This window comes from Sapajus apella, unplaced genomic scaffold, assembly GCF_009761245.1.
Source record: "Sapajus apella isolate SASKATOON/1434 unplaced genomic scaffold, GSC_monkey_1.0 scaffold2, whole genome shotgun sequence".
In the NCBI taxonomy this organism is placed as follows: Eukaryota; Metazoa; Chordata; class Mammalia; order Primates; family Cebidae; genus Sapajus; species Sapajus apella.
In genome coordinates, this window is record NW_022436942.1 from 56,017,205 (window position 1) to 56,040,497 (window position 23,293).

General features: G+C 37.5%; 1 long non-coding RNA gene across 7 annotated transcripts in view; it reads left to right on the forward strand.

The window, feature by feature from the left end:
• Positions 1 to 23,293, forward strand: part of LOC116565188 — a 98,744-nt gene that overhangs the window by 15,055 nt on the left and 60,396 nt on the right. For 2 of the 7 annotated variants that reach the window (XR_004275309.1, XR_004275308.1), the window contains 5 exons: positions 13,407 to 13,551; positions 14,157 to 14,265; positions 14,864 to 14,976; positions 15,648 to 15,825; positions 16,868 to 16,995. This is a non-coding gene — a long non-coding RNA (uncharacterized LOC116565188). Of the gene's footprint in view, positions 1 to 10,419; positions 13,552 to 14,156; positions 14,266 to 14,863; positions 14,977 to 15,647; positions 15,826 to 16,044; positions 16,996 to 17,405; positions 17,467 to 23,293 lie in introns of those variants that run through there. The other 5 variants (XR_004275320.1, XR_004275313.1, XR_004275304.1 and 2 more) reach the window with 5 other exon arrangements.

The following is a 23,293-nucleotide window of genomic DNA, read 5'->3' on the forward strand; positions in this document are numbered from 1 at the left end:
GTCTTCTCTTAACTGGAAATTCTGGTAGAAGAGACCATCAAGTGGAAGCATCTCATTTCATTGTCTTAATGAAGGCTGGACTTGGAAAAATGACTTGTTTAAGGTTATACAGCTAGGTAGTGACAGAGCCAGGAAGATATCAAAGCTATTTATACCCAGGTGAGCCTCCTTTAGTTATGATGTACTGTCTCTTCTCCGCGTAGGAGATTCTGAACTGTAAACAAACACCAGTGAATATAGTTGGCATTCCCCAACAAATCAGGTATCAGTTTGGATGTTTCATAATGTGCCCGCACACCTATTACACAAGCATTATTATAAATAAAGTGTAAGCACTCTGAGAATGACTGACAGGGCTTAAGCAGGCATTGCAAAAGAGACTTTTAGTGAACACTAATTATTTAAGAAATCATCTTTTGTCTGATTTCTTTAGGAATTCTAACAAGAAAACAATACATCTGACCTATTTTATTTTGCTTGCTGTAAAGACTGCCATCTTAGAACCAGGGCAAAATGCTCCCAAAGTTTCTCAAATGGAAAAGAGAAGTAGAGCAGCCCCCAATAAAGCTGTGGTCTGGGTTCGTGCTTGGGCACCAATGCTTGGTGGCTCAAGTGCATCCTCATGTTTCTTTTGTCCCGAATCCCCTCTCCCTTGTCCTGTTAGCTCTCCATCATTATTCTGATCACGTTCCTTCCCATCTCATTCAAACCTCTTGAAAATTTGGTGTGTGTGTACTTTGGGTATCTCCTTGTCTTTGCTTTTTTTTTTTTTTTTTTTTTTGAGACAAGATCTCACTCTGTTGCCCAGCCTGGAGTTCAGTGGCACAGTCATAGCCTGCTGCAGCCTCAAACTCCTAGGCTCAGGCAATCTTCCCACCTCAGCTTCCCAAGTAGCTAGGACTAAAAGTATGCACCACTGTACTTGCCTAATTCTGTATTTTTTTAGAGATGGAGGTCTCTGTATGTTGCCCAGCTGTTCTCCAACTCTTGGCCTCAAGTGATCCTCCTGCCTTGGCTTCCCAAAGTGCTGAGATTATAGGCATGAGCCACTGTGCCCAGCCTTCTCTTTGTTTTACAACTCCTAGCATCTGCTTCGGCTCCTACCTTACTAGTGATGAACCAGTCATTCCTGAATTACTAAATCCAATGGACGTTTAAATTATTTCCTAGGTCTCCTTGTGCATTTGACCCTATTGATAGTTTCCTCCCTCTGAAAATTGCCCGTTCACCTGGCTTCCACCATACCATACCCTCAGAGTGATCCTCTAGTTATGCCTGCTCTGCCTCTTTCCTGGACTTCTCTTCTTCCTCTTCCACTGGGTTTATCCTTAGCCCATTGCTCTTGCCCTGTACACTTTTCCTCAGTACTCTCATCCACCATCACGGTTTGTAGCTACTCAGACATTTTATCTGTAGCCCAGTCTCTTGCCTGCAGTTCAGACTCAAATATCCACTGCTTGCCGTGTTCAACAGGCACCATCCAACCTCACATGTGCAAACTAACCTCATCATCATCCCCCTTAACCTGGTTTCTCATTCTATGCTTTCCGTCTCATTTTGTGGCACCGCTATCCACTCATTCATCCAAACTAGAAACTTAAGGATCATTTTTGGCTCTTATTTTTGCCCACTTTTTTTGTTTTTCCATATCAAACCCAGTACCAGGAACTGCTAATTTTTCCTGCTATATATTTTGTGAATCCATCTGCAAGGCTCATGATCAATACCGCTGTTGTAGTTCAGAACTACTGCTACTTGTGATGTTTCATCTCTTGCTTGGACATCTGCACCATGTAAATGACCTTTCTTCCACCAGTCTTGTCACCATGAAATCCACCTAACATACAACCCAAAGCAGACCTGCTGTGTGCAAGCTTAAAAATCCTCTAGCGTTTCCCCACTCTGCCAGATAAAGTACAAAATATTCCCCAGCTAAATTCTAGCCTTAAATCTGCTGCTTCCTCCCTCTTGCTAGTCTTATCTCTAACAATTTCCTGTCTTGCACTTTGCTTTCCAGCTACATGCAACAGCTTAGAATTCTACACATGAACCATGTTATTTCTTTGCAAGTACTGTCTACTTTGACTCTAAGTCTCTTTTCACTCTTCTTTCCTGGCTCACTCCTACTTATCCTTCAGTCAACAGAAGTGTGTCACCTCCTCCAAGAACCTTCCCCTTATATGTCCTGTCCCCAACCCCATCCCAACTATCCTTAGCCTTATCAATATCCCATACATAATCCAGTCATTATATTGATTATATCAGTATCCAATTTGTGTTAACCTGAGATACAGTTCATTGATAGCTGTTAGCAACTTATTTTCTTCAACTAAATTCAGACTACCTTGAATAAGAATTTGGCGCAGAACTGGAAAAATCTTTGTTCCACTGCTTATAATTGAGTCAACAATGCATTTATATATATATTTAGCTTTTAATTTTTTCCTTTCATTTCTTTTGAGGAAGAGCAAACAAGCCACAGATACAAGTATCTTTTATCTTTTCTTATGACATCCATACTTTATGTATATTCTACTTCAAAAAGAGGCTAAAATTAAGGAAGTTGAAGTTATTGGCTTGCGTGGAGCATCATAGTGTAAAAGTGTCACAAGAATCTGTTTTCTGTTTCCAGACCAATCCTCTTACTATTTTATTACCTTGTTTCTCTGTGATTGTTTTAAACATTTAAATGTCTATTTTATGTCAGCTTTATTCAGTCACATACTAAGAACACGGATTTCCCAGGGTGGCCAGTTACCATGCCAGAGAAAGGCTTTTAAAAGCTTTATTTATCCACATTTCAGATATATATTTTTTCATACCGAGAAATAGCATGCTGAGCTTTGCTGTCCCCAAAAATACTACACATGCTATTTTCTCAGGAAGAAGAATGAGGTTTATTTTTTGTTAATGAAATGCCAAACAAGCCTGGCCGATGTGCCAGGCAGAATTAAATTGGAGCATCTTTGGCAGTAGTCTTCATTGCTCCATCCGTGCAAACGTTTTGTGAAAATTTAGCTTAAGCATTGAAAAAAAATGTTTTGGCCAGATTCTTTTTAGAATAAAGATGGGACATTCAGAAATTTGGGCAGTACTCATGATAATATAAATATTTCCAAGACTGGCTAAATAAGCCCCATTATGATCTTACTCATTTGATTCAGGCTGTTCTTTCCACATCCATCTCAAAATTTCAGGCCTTGGCCAACACGAGTATGAATGTAGTGGAAAAGTTCAGATTTACAAACATTGTTTGTAAAGTCATTCTATTTTTAATTTACATTCTCTCAACCTATGTTATACAACACTGTTTATTCACTGTCTCTTTTTGTTCCTCCTAATATCAGAGAAGGAACAAACACACATGGCTTAAGGAATCCCTCTTGGACTCGCCCCAGAAACCAAAGTTTCCAAAAAGCACAAACCAAAATGGAAAACAGACAAAAAGTACATTCCAGATTTTAAGTACATTGTCCGGTTTTTATTACATTGGGGATTGGCAAACTTTTACTGAGCTAGTTTAGTGAGTATTTTAGTTTTTTTGTGGAGAATATGAGGTCTATTGTGAACACTCATCTCTTCTGTGGTAGCTCAAAAGCAGCCAGAGACGATACGTAAAGAGATGAGTGTAACTGTGTTCCAATAAAACTTTATTGACACAAACAGGCAGCAGCCTGGCACTGATCATGGTTTGCCAGCCCTCCATGTAGCTTCCCATTACTCCTCATTACTTTCATTAGTGACTTTTATGTTTTGATTTTTGACATCATGGAAATAAATATTAATGTTTTACTTCCATCACGAGTGAAATAGTAGGTTAGATTAAAGACAAATACAGGAGTTTCTCAAAGATTAGAAAAGATTGGTACTCTTTAAGATTTTTTTTCTCACATATTTATTTTTTTGGTGGTGGGGGGGTTAGTGCAGAGGAACCCAGAAACCTGTATGTTGCCCACCACCTATAGAAAATAGATGTTTTCTATTTTTGAAGTTGCTGCCCACGTAACTGTAAGTTTCCTGAGGGGAGCAAATAGATGAAAATTTGTCTTACACTCTGACTGTGACCAGGTGCATGGCTCATGGCACTGTCATTTTCAAATCAATGAATGAATGAAAGGGCACTATATGCTATTGTAAGTTTGATAATATTGTAGACAAAATATCAGACTTGAGTGTTTAGTTTCTTGGCACTTTGTGCTCTGTTATTCCAAAGGTTTCCAGATTAGTTGCATTAATAAAGGGCTAAAGAACTAGGCTGTTGATGATGGTGAAAGTGGGATGTGCTTTCACCTAAACCCATGTTCTGAAACAGCTACTCATGGAGATTTTCATGGTAAGCATGTATAGATAGGTTTTTAAAAAGTAGGGTACAATTTTTATTTCTGGTGCTTTAAATCTGTTCTGTTAAAAAGAAGAAGGAACATTCCTTTTGCAGTGAATGTGGGCTGAGAGCAAGATGGATTTACTAGTATTTTCTATTCCTTAGATTTGAGGTTAACATGGACATAATGTCCTGGATGAAGCTTTGGAAGTACTTGTGAAGAGTAAATGGCCGTAAGCCAGAAAAGATGCTATGTCCCTCAATTTAAAAATGTTAGTTTTACAGAACAATGTGACCAACAGAAATTAGTAGGCTCAATGATTTAAAAAACTTGTAACTATACTCAGTGTTCTCTATGTGGAAGTGCTATGACTTATAGCTCCTTAATTTCTTTAAAAGAATACTTATAAAGATAATAGCTATATTGAAATTTAAATATGAAAAGGAACTCTACCTCCTCCCTCCCCAATTCTACTTCTTTTCCCAGAAGAACTATTAATAGATTGATTTTTGTCATATTACACTTTTTCTGTAAGTACACTTGTCTATGTGTGTGTGTAAAATCCAAGTGAGACAATAGTATGCTTAATGTTCTACAAGTTGTTTTTTGACTTAATGTACGTAATGTACTATTCCATGCTAACAGATGTAAACCTCCTTCACGCTATTTATTACCGTACTGCCCTTTATATCACCATTTTATACTTTTCTTTCTTTCTTCCTTAAGCACTATAGACTGTGATGTGCTTATATTTTAAAGATACTTGTTAATTAAGGAGATGGAAACAGCTCTTCTTTCTGCGATGGGGAAATGAATATTTACCTTTATTAATCTAGTTCTAAGTGATTTATGAATGGTTGTCAATGGCATTGTAGAGTTTTATAGCCCTCTACCAAATGTGTCCTCAGTTCTTACAGTGATATATTTTTGCATAAATATGTGTGTCTATAGCAATACAACCCCATAGAGCTATGGCTGCACATGCATGCACACTCACAGATGCAGATTTATTTATTTCAAGAAGACAGTTCAGATGGCCATGCGCAGAAGTGGAGATTATTCTGACATGTATCTGCCTTTTGTGACAATGGCATCCTAACAGATATGGTGTGCAAATGCTGAGCTTTTAGAATATTCTACCATCCTACAATAATTGCTACATGCTTTTAGCCATATTAACAAGAGCATCTTTAGCTTCCTATGTGCCGAAACCTTTTTACTATTCAGAGACAGCTATTTTTAAAATTTCAGAATTTGCTTGCTGCCTTATTCTCTGCAAGATCTTCCCATCTATTTCAACTGTGTCAAACTATGATAAAAACAGAAGGAAACAAGGATAGACTATACATGTCACTCACGTTGGCTGAGAAATAAGCTGAGAGAGCAAGAATTAGTTGATGGAGGAATAAATGTATCATCATTTGAAAAAGAGCTCTTCCCTTTCAAGCTATATATAACCCTTCCATTGTAAACTGAGTAAGACTATTAATAGCGATAATTATAATAACACCTTAGACTTCTCTAGTGCCATATAATTTACAGAGTCTTCCTTAGCTTTTAATTCCTTTCATCTTTTTGACAGTCTCATCAATTAGTCAGCACAGAACTTATTATTTCCTCTCTATTTCCCCTTTTTGCAGTTACTTCTTGCTGCTCTTTCCGCACCTGGTGCATCAGGGTCAGAGATGTAGAAGAATTCCCAGCCTTGAACACTACCCACAAGGCATTATGTTTAAGCAACATGCTTGGTGATGTGGTAGAATGTGGAAATTTGTGCTGAGGTTAACATCCCCTTAGGAGAATACAAATCATCAAAAAGCTCAGGTCAGTTAACTTAGAATGATTGAAGTCATGCTACATTTTGGAAATAGAGACCTAGGACTATTAAAAATGGATAGCATGGATTAATTCCAAAGATTTATTCTCAGTTATACTATAGAGTCATTTGCATTCCATCCATTTCTCTAGTAAATTAGCCACTGATAATCATAATTATGACCCTTAGGTACGATAAGACAATGAAATGCCTCCTGAATTATTAAAAAGTGTTAATTTATGTCTACTCTATATGCAGTTTTTGAGTATTTTACTGCATTGCCACTTGCCGAAAATTGGTTGCCTGTATGTATGATAGATACATAAGATTAAATTTTACTCATAGTAATATTTCATTAGAAGAAAGGTCTATTTCTAGTGTTGAGTAAATATGGTTATATTACATATAGATTTCCTCTAGATTTCTGTTTGATATCCGTGATCTTGACTGACTTGCCCGTTAACTTTAGGTAATGACTTAAGAAAAATAATGCCAAGCATCTGCATGATGATGTATTATGAGCCAACATTGTCATATATATTATTTGATTTATTATATAAGCCCCCAAAGGCATTATTACCAACAGTTTATAAAATAAGCCTCAGGAAGCATAAGTGGTTTGCTCAAAGCCACATAGCTAATAAGTGGCAAAGAGGAGACACAATTCTACCTGTTCAAGTCAAGAACGTTTTCCACAAAGCCGCAGCCATCTTGGAAACTAGTCTCTCAGCATTTACGTCAGGGCGTTTCAGCAAGCCTTGGGCCTCTCCATACGTAAGCCCATCTGGTAGCGTGTCTTTCTAGAGCTTGTCAAAGCAGGTAATATCAGCCAACAAACCAGAGATCCAGAAACTTATAATCCTGATTATCTGTGCAAACAGATAATGTCTCCCATAATACATTGCATTCCATCAACTTGGAGAGAGGCATACAGAATGCATCCTTTTGTAGTGACTACTTTATTCTACAGTACAAGCAAGACCCATAAGTAAGAATAGTAAGCTTTGAAAGAAAATATAGGTATAGACATTCTCCACGTCCCTTGGATACAAAACAGGTTTTCCACCTTTGTTTGATAAAAAGAACAGGCAGTGCCCACTCTAAAGAGGCAATGTGACATAAGAAAGAACTCTGAATGGGCTTGATTATCACCTCCTGCTTTTTAAAAAAATTCTAATCGGAAATCTGTTTTTAAACAAGCTGCGCTAATGTGAATAAGTGACATAGAAAAGCCATTACCTTGAACATGCTCCTATGAAAAGTAGCACAAGAAGGTGAGGGCCATCTTTGAGGAAGACAGACCTTTGCCATTAATATTAAATAATTATCTGCAAGGAACAAATGATGTCTGAAGGTAGGGCTGATCTAGAGAAATTGGGAACACTGGGGCAGGTTTCAACTTTTTTGTGAGGTATTACTGATAATGTAAATTTCCAACCAGAATAAAGCTGATAACAAAGCAATACTACATTCATTTATTCTGGAATATTAAAGAGAAATGGCTTCTGTATATGTAAAGCCACTTATAATTATTTCTGACATGCTGAGTGTACTGGGGACAGGGAGAATAGAGGGTGATTGGGAGAAACGAATTTTTAATGGGATGTCAGTCTTCAAAGATTTGAATGAGTAGTCCCAGAAATGATCATTCTTTAAGTATGACACTGCCACTTAATAAACGAACAGAGAAAATATTGAAAGGAATTCTGTCAACATTCTGGAACGACTGTAATTTTGCACAATCAAGCAAAATGACAAGATCAAGCTTGATGTCATGCTATACGACTTGTAATTCTGTGAAATTATAAAACTTGCGAACAAAAGGGAATGAGAAATGTGTAGCATTGGCATGGGAGAGGCAGGGAGACAGGGAGCCTGAGATTCCAATTCTGTCCCCGCTGACCTTGCTGATATGCAAATTGTTTCATTATGTAAAAAATAGCAGGGGTGAAACGATCAAGGTTTCCTATGAAAAAAAATTTCCAGTTTCACCACAGAAAAGATAAGTTTTGCATTTGGAACGTCTGAGAGCATCTGAAGTGTTGTCTCATTAAAATTTATGATCATCGGAATTAATTCACATTCATTTCTTTAAGAGCCAAATCACCTGGGTTGGATTTGTATGTGCAATCATAAAAAAAAAGGATAATGAGAAATGATGGCAGGTCTATGGAGCGGCCAACGAGAGATACTAGGTAGATGTGATCTTTTTGAAACTTTCCGTTTGATATTTGGAGATTATTTGCTGGATTTCATATATGATATGAAATAAGGAGTATCCTTTCTAAAACTTAAATATCTAAATATCTTTAAAAGAGACCCAAACATGCAACAATTAAAAAAAAAATGAAACTGCCACAAGAAAATAAAATTTTTGTATTTTGTTCAGAAAATCTGAAAAACACATTTAATGAACCTCGAGCAGCTGGGGTGTGGGGGTGGGTCATAGAGTAGCAGCAGTAATAGCTGCAGCTAATAATGCTTGTTGAAGATACTGGAGATAACACTGTGACTGACACTGTGGTTAAGTAACTTAAAGATGCTCTCAGATAGGAAATCTGAACATCAGATAACTTCCCCACGTAGTTACTGCAACCGTCCATTCCCTTTGCTAGAGAAGGCTCATCCTCTCAGTGAAACCAGGTTGCCTTGTTCAGCTCCTGGCAGTCTTTGTTCTTCACATCCCCCTGGTTGTCTGTGCCAATAATTCACGGTTGAGGTTGCTGACATCTCTTGACTGTAGAAGTCATTTGTGTCTTTCCTTGTGTTTCCATTTTCCTTCTAATCATTTAATTGCTACGAAGAATTTGTTTCTACTCTAACACTTCAACCATCTCCTTCTACCTCCGCGGGTTTTAATTCTAAAACTGCTGCTCACTCTATGAGACTTTCGGCAGATGGCTGTCTCTGGGACATGCTCTCCTCATCCAGAAACCTGGAAGCTGATGACTGCTGAGATCCCATTTCAGAATGAGAATTTTCTGGCCGGGCGCGGTGGCTTACACATGTAATCCCAGCACTTTGGAAGGCTGAGGCGGGTGGATCACCTGAGGTTAAGAGTTCGAGATCAGCCTGACAACATGGCGAAACACAGTCTCTACTGAAAATACAAAAATTAGCCAGTGATGCATGTCTGTGATCCCAGCTACTCAGGAGGCTGAGGCAGGAGAATTGCTCGAACCTGGCAGGGAGACGTTGCAGTGCTGGGAGGTAGAGTTTGCAGTGGGGAGCCTGGGTGTGCGCAGTTAGGATTAACATTAAGACACATTGATTGTGCCTGGTTTTCAGTCTACTCTCTTTGTCCCAGATGAGGCAACACACCAGCTCCTGTTTTCAAAACTTTAATTCTTGACCAAGGCACTAGCTATATATCAAGGCTTCCTTTATTTCAGGATTGCCAAAGAATATCTGGTCCCCGAGGTACTGGGACATGAGGCAAATGTGTCTCTCTTTATTGCCAGCTTCTTGGGGACCAGCAAGAGGCTCTCAAGTTCCATGGTGACCAAACTGGAAAAAGACAGTTCGGTGCATCCTGGGAATATCCAGGTGAAAGAGTGAGATTTACCTAGAATAGGTTCTGGGCCTCTGGGGTTTTCAGGCTGTCTCTGGTGAAGGTGTCCATTTTAGAACTGAAGCAAAAAGGTTTCAATCCATTTTTTTAATTCTCTCGATAGCACTTACCGAATAGCTCTATGCAAGCTGGATGCTCAGTAATTAATTTTCTCCTAATCCCTGCATTACTTTTTCTTTGGGATGGACATTTCTATTTTATGTGCCGGAGTAGCCATTTCTCACTCACCCATGTGACCTCAAAGAGTTGGGACTTAAATATAAGCCTGAGCACTCAGATTATTGAGAAGTGTGAATTAAAAAATGGACAAGCTGAAGATAACGGACAATTTTACTGATGTTTAATTGCTCAATTGTTAAAATTGAATCACTGCCATCAAGGTCAATTTGACTTAAGTAACTCTGTCTAGAAATATGAATTATGATATAAAAACAAGGAAGCAATGCTTTTATGTTATTTAAAATCTTGCCATATAGAAAAAGCTACTTTCAGGCCAGCTGCAATGGCTTATACCTGCAATCCCAGCACTTTGGGAAGCTGAGGTGGGAAGATCATTTGAGTTGAAGAGTTTGAGACCAGCCTGGACAATACAGTGAGACCTCATCTCTACTAAAAATACAAAAAAATTAGCCAGGCATGGTGTCGTGCACCTGTAGTCCCAGCTACTGGGGAAGCTGAGGCAGGAGGATCACTTGAGCCCAGGAGATTAAGGCTGCAGTGAGCCGTGATCATGCCACTGCATGCCAGCCTGGACAACAGAGAGACCCTGTCACAAGAACAAAAAGGTTACTTTTAGCTTTTTAGGTGATAACATCATAAACTCTGATGACTTTTTAAGTGGTCCTGTCATAATTTGTAATTTGTCTATGTTCTTGAAAATAAGGGGAATAAAATTATTTGTGAAAATATGTCTCAGTGAATTTTTAAAGCCAAATTTTCCCTATGCTGAAAGAATTTCCTGTGAGAACAACAAATTTTTCGTAAATCTCTGTTAATACTTTCACACTACAAGGACAAATTTTAATTGTCAATGCTTAGTTGCAGCTGAAGGCTAGTCTATATAAACTAAATATAATAACAGAAGTTCATACTTATCAAATGCTCACTTATCATGCAGTGGGGTCAGCATTTCATATGGATTAATTTATTTAATCTTCACAATCTTAAACTATAGCATTATTTTCATTCTCATTTTATAGACAATAGAACTAAGACATAGAAAAATAGAACAACTTGTCCAACTTGGAATAGGTAGCATTAGGATTTGACCTCAGTAGGCCTGATCCCATGAGGTTACATTTAGGTACATACTCTATTATTCTTAGGCCCAAATTAAAAATTTTTATTTTTACAGTTCCTTTCTTATTTGATATTTTTCACATTTACAAATATCTTAAAATATAAGCTTTGAAAGGTGTAAAGGAAATCCTGAGTGAGTTTAGAAGAACGAGCCTGGTGGACAGAGTAGTTGAGAGAGTCAAGCTCTAGTTCCAGGCATGTTAATTCCATTCATATAGGAAGGAAATAACCAATGTCAAAATACCACGTTTTAATTTAAATGTCTGTGCGTAATGATATGCCAGCTTCATCACTGTGGCTAGGCCGAGCACATCACCATCTAAGAGAGTATAGACACTGGAGCCGGACTGCGCAGATTCAAATCCAGCTCTGCCATTTACTGACTACATGATCCAGGACAAGTAACTTGCTGTCTCTGTAATCCTGTTTCCTCATCTGTTAAATTGGGCTAATAGTATCTATCTTATAGGGTTGTTGGGGGATTAAATGAGTTTCTATACACAAAGCATTTAGGACAGTGCTTGGCACATAGTCAAGTACCATAAGGACGTTTGCTACTTTTATAATCCCCACCACCACCTCCACCACCATCATCATCATCATCAGCCGACTGAAACATTTTTGGCAACAATTATATTTATATTTATATTTAAACATTCTCAGTGTTTTCAGAAGATACAAAATTCAACTTATCTTAGATGGACTTTGCTACATAAGGCAATTAGAGCAACTAGATTTCTTTTGTTTTATAATTTGAGTGGTAATTTAAAAAACGAATCAGCCAGACATTGCCATGACTCCATCTGAAGTTGGGATTTTGCACCCACTAAAAAAGGATTTGATGTATAAATTGTATGAATGACTACCAACTGAAACAGAGTGACGAACACTTATCTTGAAAATCTGAAGCTGGGATTGGCAAAAAAAGAAAAATTATGAGCTACTCCCATCTGCAAAGTCCAAGTGATTAGGGAAACTGAATTTGTGTTTGACTTAACTACTTTATTTTGGGGAGATATTGATAGAGGTAAGCTCTGATAGATTCCCACACAGTTAAATCTTTACTTCTGCTTTCTTTGATGAATTAAAATGGATGCACTCTGAAGCCCTCTGAGAGCATTCACAGGGATGAGACAGGCTTTATTCCTCCAATACAATTTAGTCCAACTCTGCAGCTCACCTATGGGGAAGGCTGGCAAAATTCCAAAGGTGATTAGTGTTTGTTTCTATTATTTCACAGGGTGGTGTGTGTTTGGATGGATGAAAGGGAAAGCCTATAATTTCATGGCTGTCAGTAGAACATTTCTGCTAAACCACTTTTTATCTAAAACGTTCAAGATGGGTCAAGGGCACGGTACTATCACCAGAATCAAATGTACCTATAGATGTTACTAAATCTTCACTGAGCAAGCTGGAAAAATGAAATATTTTCTCCAGAAGGTTGATTACCTTTTAATCCGTTTTGTTGAGATTAAAATCATCTTTTTAATTACTTAAACTCTGTGAATTTCTCTCTGTAAATATAAGCATTGTGAGCTTAACCTGGACCAGTTAGGAAAAATATTTCATTTTAAAATTGTGCCACCACTGTCTTGTTTAGAAAGAATGACTTGGGTAAAACCAAATGTTGAGTTATCAAGTATTTCAATACCCATATTCATCATCTGCTGTAAGTATAGGCATCTTCGCATTCTTACAGATTCTTTGAATTACATTCTAAATGACTACCATGTAAATAGATTAGAACAACAATCATGTCATGCTATTTTGTTGTCATGGGTCATTTTAATCAATGTTCAGTAATTTCATTGCACTTGTGTAATTAGGTGAAGAAACTCCACCCGAGCGTCCATGGGTCAGCTATGTGGACTCTAGCTGCCAAAGGCGCTTCTCCTTCTGAACAGAGCGCTTTGCTCAGCCAGTGTAGACATGGCCTGATAAACAATGGAACTTCTCCCTTGAGAACTGGAGTTTGGATTGATCTAATTCTTTAACTCAAAAATATGCACAGGTTTGATGAGTGGTTAAAATGCCTGCCTTTTAGTAAAACAAGAGCTTAAATTGACAGTACTGTGAAGAATTCCGTAATTTATAATGAACTTGAAAGGCAGTAGCACTCACTGTTGCAAAAGCTAATCAAGGGACTATCAAATCGAAGTTTTCACATGAGCTTAAATACCTGTGGCAGGGAGGTTGTTCCTGCAGGTTTGTATCTGTCAGGTCTTAACACTAAACCTGTCACAGTGCAACATGGTCCTGTCACTTTTAACCAGGATGTCACATACATTGTGGGAAACACCCTGCTCCATATTTTTTTTTCTAGGATTTTACCAGGAAAAGCAAAGGTAAAAGAAAACATTTTTTTTCTTTTTTTTAACACTGCATTTTTATTTTGCAGATTCTCAGGATGATGGAGTGAGTGTTGGAGTAGGTTGCCAGCTGTAGTTACTCCACTCAGCGCAGAATGGCTGCGGGGAAATAGAATCAGACATGCCCAAAGAATCTGCTCAGGGTGAAACAAATACCTTTGAGGTTTAAATAAGGTGTGTAAAGAATATTGGAAACATGACTTCTTGTTGTTTTGTGTGTGTGTGTGTGTGTGTGTGTGTGTGTGTGTGTGTGTGTTTTGGACTACGTTTGTTGAGAAAAGAGAAAGGCTGCTGCTTTTTGCTTGTTTTTCCAACTATTTTAATGCTATAAAATACACCCCAAATTTAACCCATTCTCTCTTCTAGGATTTGATATGCCCTATTTACTCCCTTAAAGGTCCTGTATTTAATCAAAGCTTTAGATTTTAAAAGCATGATCCTAGTTTTGTATATCCAAAAAGATTTTTATTTTGGAGATACTTTGGGAATTGAACTCAGATAGGCTTTATCATTTTTCTAGTTCCTTAGGAGAATAAATGCTATTTGCAATATAGAAGTTAGGTGCCAGAAACCTAAGAAAGTTATATTCAAATTATTTTTACACATAGATGTTCACATCGCCTTCAAACAGTTGTTAAATGGCTCAGAAAAAAATCGAGCCAAGTCAACATTTTTTAAGAAAAGATAAACCACATTGCCTTACACGATGAGGTTGTGCTTAATAACCTATGCTTAATTCATTCAGAAACTACACAATTTTTGTTGCTATATTTTGTTAGAAAGGAAGGAGAGGCTGTTTCTACAGGTGTCATAGAAAAATCAATACTGAGCCACGGATTATTGGATCCCATAGAACCATCGAGACTTGGCAGTGAAATTCTTCCAAAGGTGAGTAGGAGCATTGATTTTCTTTCCCATGCCTGCAGAAATAAGACACAATGAACAGAGGCTAAATTTAGACTGGAAATAAGTCTGACTTGAAACTGTACTGTAAAAAAATTAGTGATACCTTTTCAAACAAATGAGAAAATGTAAGTAGAATTTGAACATATGTATTTTTCTTATTTATTTTCTTAGATTATTTTCTTTATTCTCTTGATTACTTTTGAAAAATAAACCCCCAAAATAAATGCCTTGACTGACATTTTATCGTAATTCAGATCCTATGATTTCTTTGTGAAATACTTGCATTAATGCAATACAAAAGAGTCTCCCTCTTAAACCTATAACCAAGAATGCAGCAACTGGTCAGTTTCTAAGAAATAGCATATTATTTTCATAATCACAATCACACTCAAAATATGAGCCCATCACTGACCTTCCTTATTTAAGCTATGTATTTTTCTAGTTAATTTGTGCTATAATGTTTAGACACAAATTTACTTGTTTACATATTTTACAGTTTCTTCTAGGTTTCTTAAAGTTAAAAAACTATACATAACGTATTGGTTGTTTGACTGCATTGCTTAGCATTCCATCCGTGCAGGCAGACGGTGTTCCTAGGTTTGGAAATATAAATCCCATGGGAAGTCAGCTGAAGAACATTTTATGCATCACTCATCCTGTTATGAGCCCTGTGCTGTTCCCTCTCTCTACAAGGTAAGAGATTTATTATGAGTTGGCTTCTGGAAGTAGAAAATGTTGCATGCTAATGGATCTTGCTTCCAAGTGGCTTCTGGAGCTCATATAGAAATTGCTTTATAAGCAAAAGAATAATTGGAACAATTCAAGTTACGCACACACGCATGTTCATCTGTCCCCAGGTAGTGTTTGGTTATTCTATCCTGGGATCTACATTCTATAATACCTTCCTCATGTGAAGTGAGATGGTAAATTGTTCATTTTTATAATGAATTTGAGGAGTAGAAGATTCAGGAAAATAATTTAGGTCTCAGTAGAAAATTGACAAATTACCGTCTTGCTTTGTCTGGAGATAGACACAATTTGAGTTTTAGTAATTTGTGGGATCAAAAATGGATTATAAGAAAGTTAAGCCTTGTGTAGTGACTCATATTTGGAATCCCAGCTACTTTGGAGGCTAAGGCGGGAGGACCACTTGAGCCCAGGAGTTTGAGATGGCAGTGAGCTATGATTGTGCCACTACACTCCGGCCTGGGTAGCAGAGACCGCATCCCTATAAATAAAATGACATAAAAAGATAGTTAAAATATAAAATGCTAGCAAGTTCACAGTATTATAAAAACCGTAGTATTGATTTTTGCTGGCCAGTCGAAAATTCTTACTTTTTTTTTCTTATTCTGAACTTTCAGACTGGCTGAAACAACAAGAGTTGTTTACATTTTGTACTGATCACCTAGTTAATACTCTGACTCTGATTAATACCAAAGACAGTGTTTTATAAAAGAGATTCTCTATTAGAAGGATGCTCCCGCATTATTAATAAAATCACAGGGAAAATGCAACATTTTGGATGTCACATCTGATAAGGTAAGATTTTATCATGTCCCATAAGATGTGATTTCATGTGATTTTACTTATGACTATCCCAGGCCCATGAAAGTTTTCATTTATCCATTTGATATAGAAATCTATAATATAAAACTTCATATACATTATTTAAACTGTGACCTAAAAGCCAGGCTACTGAATGTATTTTGTTTCTATGTAAGTCACATTATTTTTTACTGCTTTCCTCATCCTTTGCAGCTTAGAAAACTATAACTCAATACATCATGCAGTATATTTAAATTAAAATATAAATTGTATACATCATTATTCTTGGGGAGGGGTAATTGAGAAAGGCATGCTTCTCTGTAACCCTGGACAAAGTTTGACTTTTGATGTGTGAATTCTTAAATGTGCACAAACCAAAGACAATGGTATACATACTTTGACACGTTCTGAAGTTAAAAGAGGACATGAGGATTGTGTGATAAGTGGCAGCCTTGTGTCTACTATTGTAATGACATAATGTCTGCATAAGAAGAAAAAAAGTACAAAAAACAATGGCGAGATGATGGAGAAGCTGAACATAAGTAAAGGTACCTGCTGATGCAATATGAGAATAAAAATATCTAGCCCTCTGTGTATGCTGCATATACTGTAATCCATCAGAATGGAGGCACTGCCTTTGTGGTCCAAAAATATTAGTGTGTTCAACACTGCTACTTTGTATGTTTACATTAAAATCCCTCATAATATGTAAAATAAATTATCCACGTCTAAGCAATGTGATATAGTCATTCTCTGTTTGGGTTAAGCACATCTTATGACTTTCCTAAAGTGTCACAAAGCAAAGCATCTACCAGATAATTTGTGATTTGTAAAATATCATGACCCTCTGAGGGGAAGTGGTAATTAACGGAAGCCTAATTATCTTCCATGTGAAGAGGGCCTGGGATGCTGACTTTGGGGAATGCAGTGTCTTTGGCTCCTTAGCATTTTCTTGGATTGCTTTGTTGTCGTCCTTCTGGTTCTTTCTGGATCCATCTCTCTTTTGTTTCCATTTGAATCCTCTATTGTATTCCAGTTGGCAGTTAAAGAACAGAAACACAGCAATAAGACTGAGTGGCTACATTTTCCCAGTGCCACCAACTGGGAGTTAAGCTGACTAACATTTTGAAAGCCCAGCCCATTTCATTCACAGCAGGATGGCAGGTAAAAGCATTTCCGTATTAAAGTACACACTTTGTTTCTTCGGGTTCTTGGTCTAATTTCCCTTGTTTGCCAGTTGGGGGAGAAATGAAAGTACGTTGGGGATGAAATGCCTGGGGTATTTAATCAAATGCCCAGCAACTTCTGATTATAGGATGCAAAAATTTCACTTTTGAGGATTAACTATGGTGGATTTTTCAACCCAAATGGGTGTACTCTTCTATCCAGCATGTTATGGGGCTACTTTCTACCACTGCCAAAATAGAATGTAGTAGAAGAATTTCAGGTAGTTTTAATTATTAAAAATTAAATATGTGGGGTAAAATAATCCCATTAAATTTACATGTTTGTGAAGTACCTCAAACATATACGTGTGTTACACAATTTTACATGTCATTATTTGCTCCTACTAGAACAAGAAATTGAGAATGAGTTTCACAGTGTTCTGTTAATTTGATTACTGTGTCCTAAATGGTAAGTATAAACCTCCTTGTGTACTTTGTGAAGCTCACTTAATTAAGCAAATATTATAAAGCACATCACTGTGCTGATCCTTGACCTTTTGGCTTGTCACTCTCTTGTGTTGGATGTCTTTTTCTCCTGTGCATGCAAATGAAGTTTAGGGACAGAAGCAGTGAGGAAAAGCATTAGCCCTGCTCCCTGAATAGCAATGGACTGTGGAATTGTTTTTTGGAGGGGACTTCCCCTGGGAACAGTGAAATTGGGATGAATATTATCAGTTTGCATTGACACTGAATGCATTTTTAAGGAAGCTTAGATCACTCTCTAAGAGTCATCTTGGTTAGGTGAAGGCAATACATAGTTGCAGGAGGAAGACTAAAGTCCTAAGATGTGTCAGATGATGGTGATAATGTCATAACTCATTTTATGAATGAATCAAAAAGTTACTCAGCTAGTGCCTACATGCTCATATATTGAAAGAAATTTTACAAAGCCTTTTCTTTCCCTAAGTTAGAGTCTGCACATGCAGCATCTTACCATGGAATATAAGCCTGCTTTGTTTCGTTTCATATTCTGTGACCATCCTATAGATATTTCTTATCAGATTAGATCAACAGTTAAAAGAGAGTACAGTGGAAAAATAAAATAACTTTTTCAAAGTTTTAGCAGGAAAAATATGAATAATTAGAGGTGAATGCAGGTGCATGTCATGACTGTACCTAGAATCTTTTCAAGTCCTTGAGTCCCTGTCTCAGTAATTAGACGAATTCTGTAGCCAGTTTGGCCTTAAGCTGACAAGGATATTCTATTTATAAATGTCCTTTGGGGCCCATGAGGAATTTTGGATACTCATTTATTTTCTTAAGAGAGATTCAGGATCAATAAGTTCAAAATATTTCAAAGTTACCCTGCACTTCTCTGTTTAGCTGTAGCAGCACTGCCATGGATATAACCAAAATCATTCAGACACTGAACAGGGAAACTCCACCGCACTCTAGTGCACTAAATGACCCCCTCATTGTCTAATTACATGAAGCCTTATGTTTGTTTAGTGCTTTCTGGTTTTCAAAGCCCTTTCCTAAGATAGTCATGAATGCGGGTAAGATTTAGAGAGGTAGGGCACAAGGATGATTTGTCTTTTTGCATTTCTTTTTCTAACTTGTTAAATGAAAAATGCTAGAGAATAAAATGTGTTCTGTTTTTTAATCAAAGAAACCACACAATGTGAATCACAGCATAATTGTCAGGAGAAGGGGAAGGAGGCAGACACCCTTCAGCTACTGAGGTTTGTAGGTGTCCACTGGCTATGTTAATAAGCTTACAGCTCAAAAGAAGGCTGAGCCAATTCTCTCTAATGTGACATGAAGATAACAGATCCCTCAAACAGATTCATCTTTAAATATGAAGATCAAGGATCCATGGTTCAGGTCAAGTACCTGCACACACATATTCATTGAGCAGGCTAGTCCAAATTTTTCAACAAAATAACAAAATTAGGGGAGGGGTGAGAACAAGGACTCCTTGGGTCTAGGGGTGTTTCCCCAAGCAGGTTTCAAGCAAAACCATTTTTGATTAGAAGCTTTGTGATTTAGCTTAGAAATTCACCCTATTCTATTATGATTATTTTACTATTTTAAAAAGTTTTAATAGTAAGGGGCTTTGGCTTCCTTGCTGCAGGGATCTAGAATATTGATATATGTATGAATGTGAGTGATATGATGATAATACTAACACTTAAGTTTGGTGCACAAATGTGGTGGTTGAACCAGAATTGGACTGGTTCACATTCCTGCTCTACTGCTTAGTAGCTGTATAAACAGTTTCTAAACCCGCTTCTTAACTATAAAGTCAGGAAAGTCATCATACACACCCCCATAGAGTGGTTGTAAAGATTAAACAGGATAGAGAGTATAAAGCCTATGGTAAGAGGTTGATGAATCTTAGCAATGACCTTTAATACTGTTGTTATTCATTGCCTGTCTTTGTATGTATACACTTATCCTCCATACAAAATTTTTCTGTATAATGCATTATGATTAGAAAACTATTGCCTAAAATTTCCTAATAAAAATATTAGAGAATTGTGTCAGGTGATCATGATAACTACAGAAACCGGGAAAATCGTGAAAAGCCAGTATTTCCCATCAGCATTGCCAGCCTTTCTTGAGAAGGGGCACTCTCTCCTTATTTACCCTGCCTCTCTGGTTTCCTCTACTGCTAAGACCTCCTTTCAAGTAACGACCTGAAATTCCTCCACACAAAGATCTAGATAACTGAGAACATTTGAGATGCTGCCCTTGCGAAGGTAACTGACCTCTTATTAAGGGTCAAATACTAAGCCGATGAGGTTGCAGGCATCGGTAGCAGCTGGAGACATTTGTCTGACAGAATGATCTACCCCTGGCCTTCACGAACTGTCTTCAGAGTGGTAATGGTTAAGTGGGCCGATGGTTAAGGTTAGCTCTGTTGCTGAAGATGCCCGCTGGGGCTCTCTCTATGGGGTTTGTCTGACATCCTCAAAGGCTGCCTCTGTCTCTAAGCCTGGGCCATTTAGGAATGTCTGTCAGCTTTTTCGATTTTTTTTTTCCTTTTCTCCCATTTCTACCTATGGGTTTTGAATCTAGTTATACCTTAAACACAAGCTGTAATCCTTTGAACATTTTTTCCTAATATTCTTTATTTTTGGATGGACATCAATTGTTTTTTGTTTTCTACCCACATCCCATCCATATATCCATTCTTGGTTGGCCATCATATGTCTTTCACAGAGATCTGTATTCATAATTTAAAGTTTTTCACATATTTGACTATTTTTCTGAGACTTTCTTCTGAAATATTTTTTTTTTTCAGAATGTAACTTGCTTCACCTGTATTTTCTGTACCCGTATTTTGGGATTTGAAGGATTGGGTTCAAGTTTAAGATATACCTTCACTAGCAATGTATGCTTAGAAAACCATTTAATTTCTCAGCTGAGTTTATCAGTGAGGTGGAAATAGAATGCTCTGCCCATAGTATTGTAAAAATCAAGTCAGATCAAAGCATTTTATAAACTCTAAAATGATGTAGAGCTTTTTATGTCTTTTTTTTTTTTTTTTTTGAGACAGAGTCTCATTCTGTCACCCAGGCTGGAGTGCAATGGCACAATCTTGGCTCATTGCAGCGTCCACCTCCCAAGTTCAAGTGATTCTCCTGCCTCAGCCTCCTGAGTAGCTGGGATTCTAGGAGCTAGGCATGCACCACCACGCCTGGTTAATTTTTGCATTTTTGTAAAGATGAAGGTTCACCATGTTGGCCAGGCTGGTCTTGAACTCCTGGCCCTGGGTAATCTGCCCGCCTCCGCCTCCCAAAGTGCTGGGATTACAGGTGTGAGCATCGCACCCAGCCAATGTCTTCTTTTTACTCATTACAACTAGCCCCTTATGCATTTTTTTAAAGATGGGCATGAAGAGACATATTATGTTTAATAATTTGTGAAAGAAGAGATAGGATGATCTCTCTTTGACATTGTTCCCCATTACCTGAAATAGCTATCTGTGCATTCCTATGACATACCTGTCAATGGCCTTCTCCCAGCATTATATCATTCAACATAGAGACAGCAGAGAGGAGAATTTTCTCAGATGTAAATGTTAGAGAAGAAACATCCTCTGGTAAACAGAAGCAGCCTGCCCTGATGGGCCACATCCACAAACTGTTTCTCACGGGGTCCAGATTCTTTTTGAGAGCATCAGTATATGACATGGTCAGACTGAGTTGTTCCCAGTCAGTCAAAATTTTGGACTGAAATCAGGAGGCATGAGTGCTTCAGAATCCTCTACACAAATGAGGGATGATATAAGTTAATATTTATCAAGGGCCTACTATGCCTAAGACATTTTCAATAATAATGACTGCTGACTTGGGGTTTTTGCTAGACACTGCGTAGGCACTGAACTACATATTTTAACCAAGTTATCTGATCCTTAAACCACTGTGACACTGGGATTATTACATCCATTTCACAGTTCAGGAAACTGAGGGCCATTTGACACCAAAGCCAATATTTATTGGGTTTTCCTTAGGAAAATGCAAATATTGTGATATGCATTGTGCAGCTAGAGCCATTGGGACACAGAGTGTTTAAGTAACTTGTCCACATAGCTCTATGTGAAAGAGCTGAAATCCCATTCAGGTCGGCTCGGCCCTGAACATTCCACTGCACTAACTTGCTGAGTATTTCTAATTTTGGGAAGAATCTTTCTTTTTGTTTTCTTTTAATTAACAATCAACTATGGATTGGTGTTTTCATAAAATAATACAATTGAATTACTAGAAAAATAAAATTAAAACCCAGACATATAAAACAGAAACTCAATTTTTATTATTAGATTCAACAAACATAGAGTTACTCTGTCACCTTACTACAGGTGTTTCTAAATGATTGCTCACCATGTCTCTGCCTTTTTTGTGGTGGGCCAGTAACAAAACTGCTGGACTTAGCAGCCAGCCACAGACAAGGCTTTGAGGAGCACTTGTCTAGGACTGTGGAATATGACCTAGCTGAAGATAAGGCAGTTTCCTCATTCATCAGCAGAAGTCTTGTAGGCATGGATTTAATTTCAGTATTTACCAGTGAGGCCCTTGGATCATACCCAGGTAAGAAATAGACTAAAACATAGTTAAACGTTAAAAGTCATTGCCCTGACTTTTTGTGCTTTTTTATCTAGGGAAAGTTAAATGGCATGTCTTAACAATATGCCCACAGGAATTAAATTAATTTTGTATGGAGTGCATATTTGAAGGCTTACTGTCTTGTAACCTACAAAACCAAGAAATGTAGACCATTGTAAATTAGCTTATTTGATAAAGTAGAGATACTGCTGTATTGTAGGTATATTACTTTTTCTCCAGAGGACAGGCTCATTGTTGTGTTGATTAATTAACATTCTCAACCACTGTATCCAAGCAGGTTACAGAAATTAAAAGTTGCAGGATAACAAAGCCAGCAAAGCAAACATTTCTGGTTAGTTCCACAGTGACACTAGAGAAATGCTTGCCACCTGACTCTCTTTGCTGGGCAGAGCAAGTTAGGTCAGCATTGGTCCCCTTTTCAGCATTTGTGAAAGCAGATTTAGAATGGCCATGAAAAATAGCCAGTTAGTGTCATTAAGGGAAAACTGGGACCATAGCAGGTACCTATCTTCACCCCTCGAGAAATATCCACAGAAAATAGATGAGAGAACAAACCTTAATAAACAGACGATGTAAAAGTTGCTCTTTTTGTGCTTATTTGGCACTGGCATATGCCAGATTTCAAGGCAAAACTTAATTTATCCTGTTTCCTGGCCCACCCGCTCAAAGCACATTACTGTTGTTTAGAATGCCATGTTAACTCAGTATTAGTATAAGTTACGATTAATAATAATTGGACTTTAACTTCAAGGAAGAGGTACTAGATTAGAAGATCTGTTTGGACCAATCATTGCATTATATGTATCATAGTCACGTCAATGTAGGACTTTTTCTGCAATCAATGGAGGTAAAAATAATGGCAGAAAGTAGAAAAAATCCTCGTTTGTCCTATAATGGAGACTTTCTTGACCATTAAATTGGTGACCTTAGTGTCCTGAAGTTCAAATGAAACTCCTTCCTTCTTGTTTTAAACAATGCTCTGTCTTGGTGTCAAATCTGTTATTTAAATTTAATGTAATAATTCATGCATTGATTATTCATTGATGGAATGCCCACTTATATACCAGGTCCTGTGGGATTATTGCTAGATCTTGGAGATAAAACTATGAAGACTTGATTTTGCCTTCAAGACGTTTTCACCTTGGTTGTGGAGGCACACAGATGCAG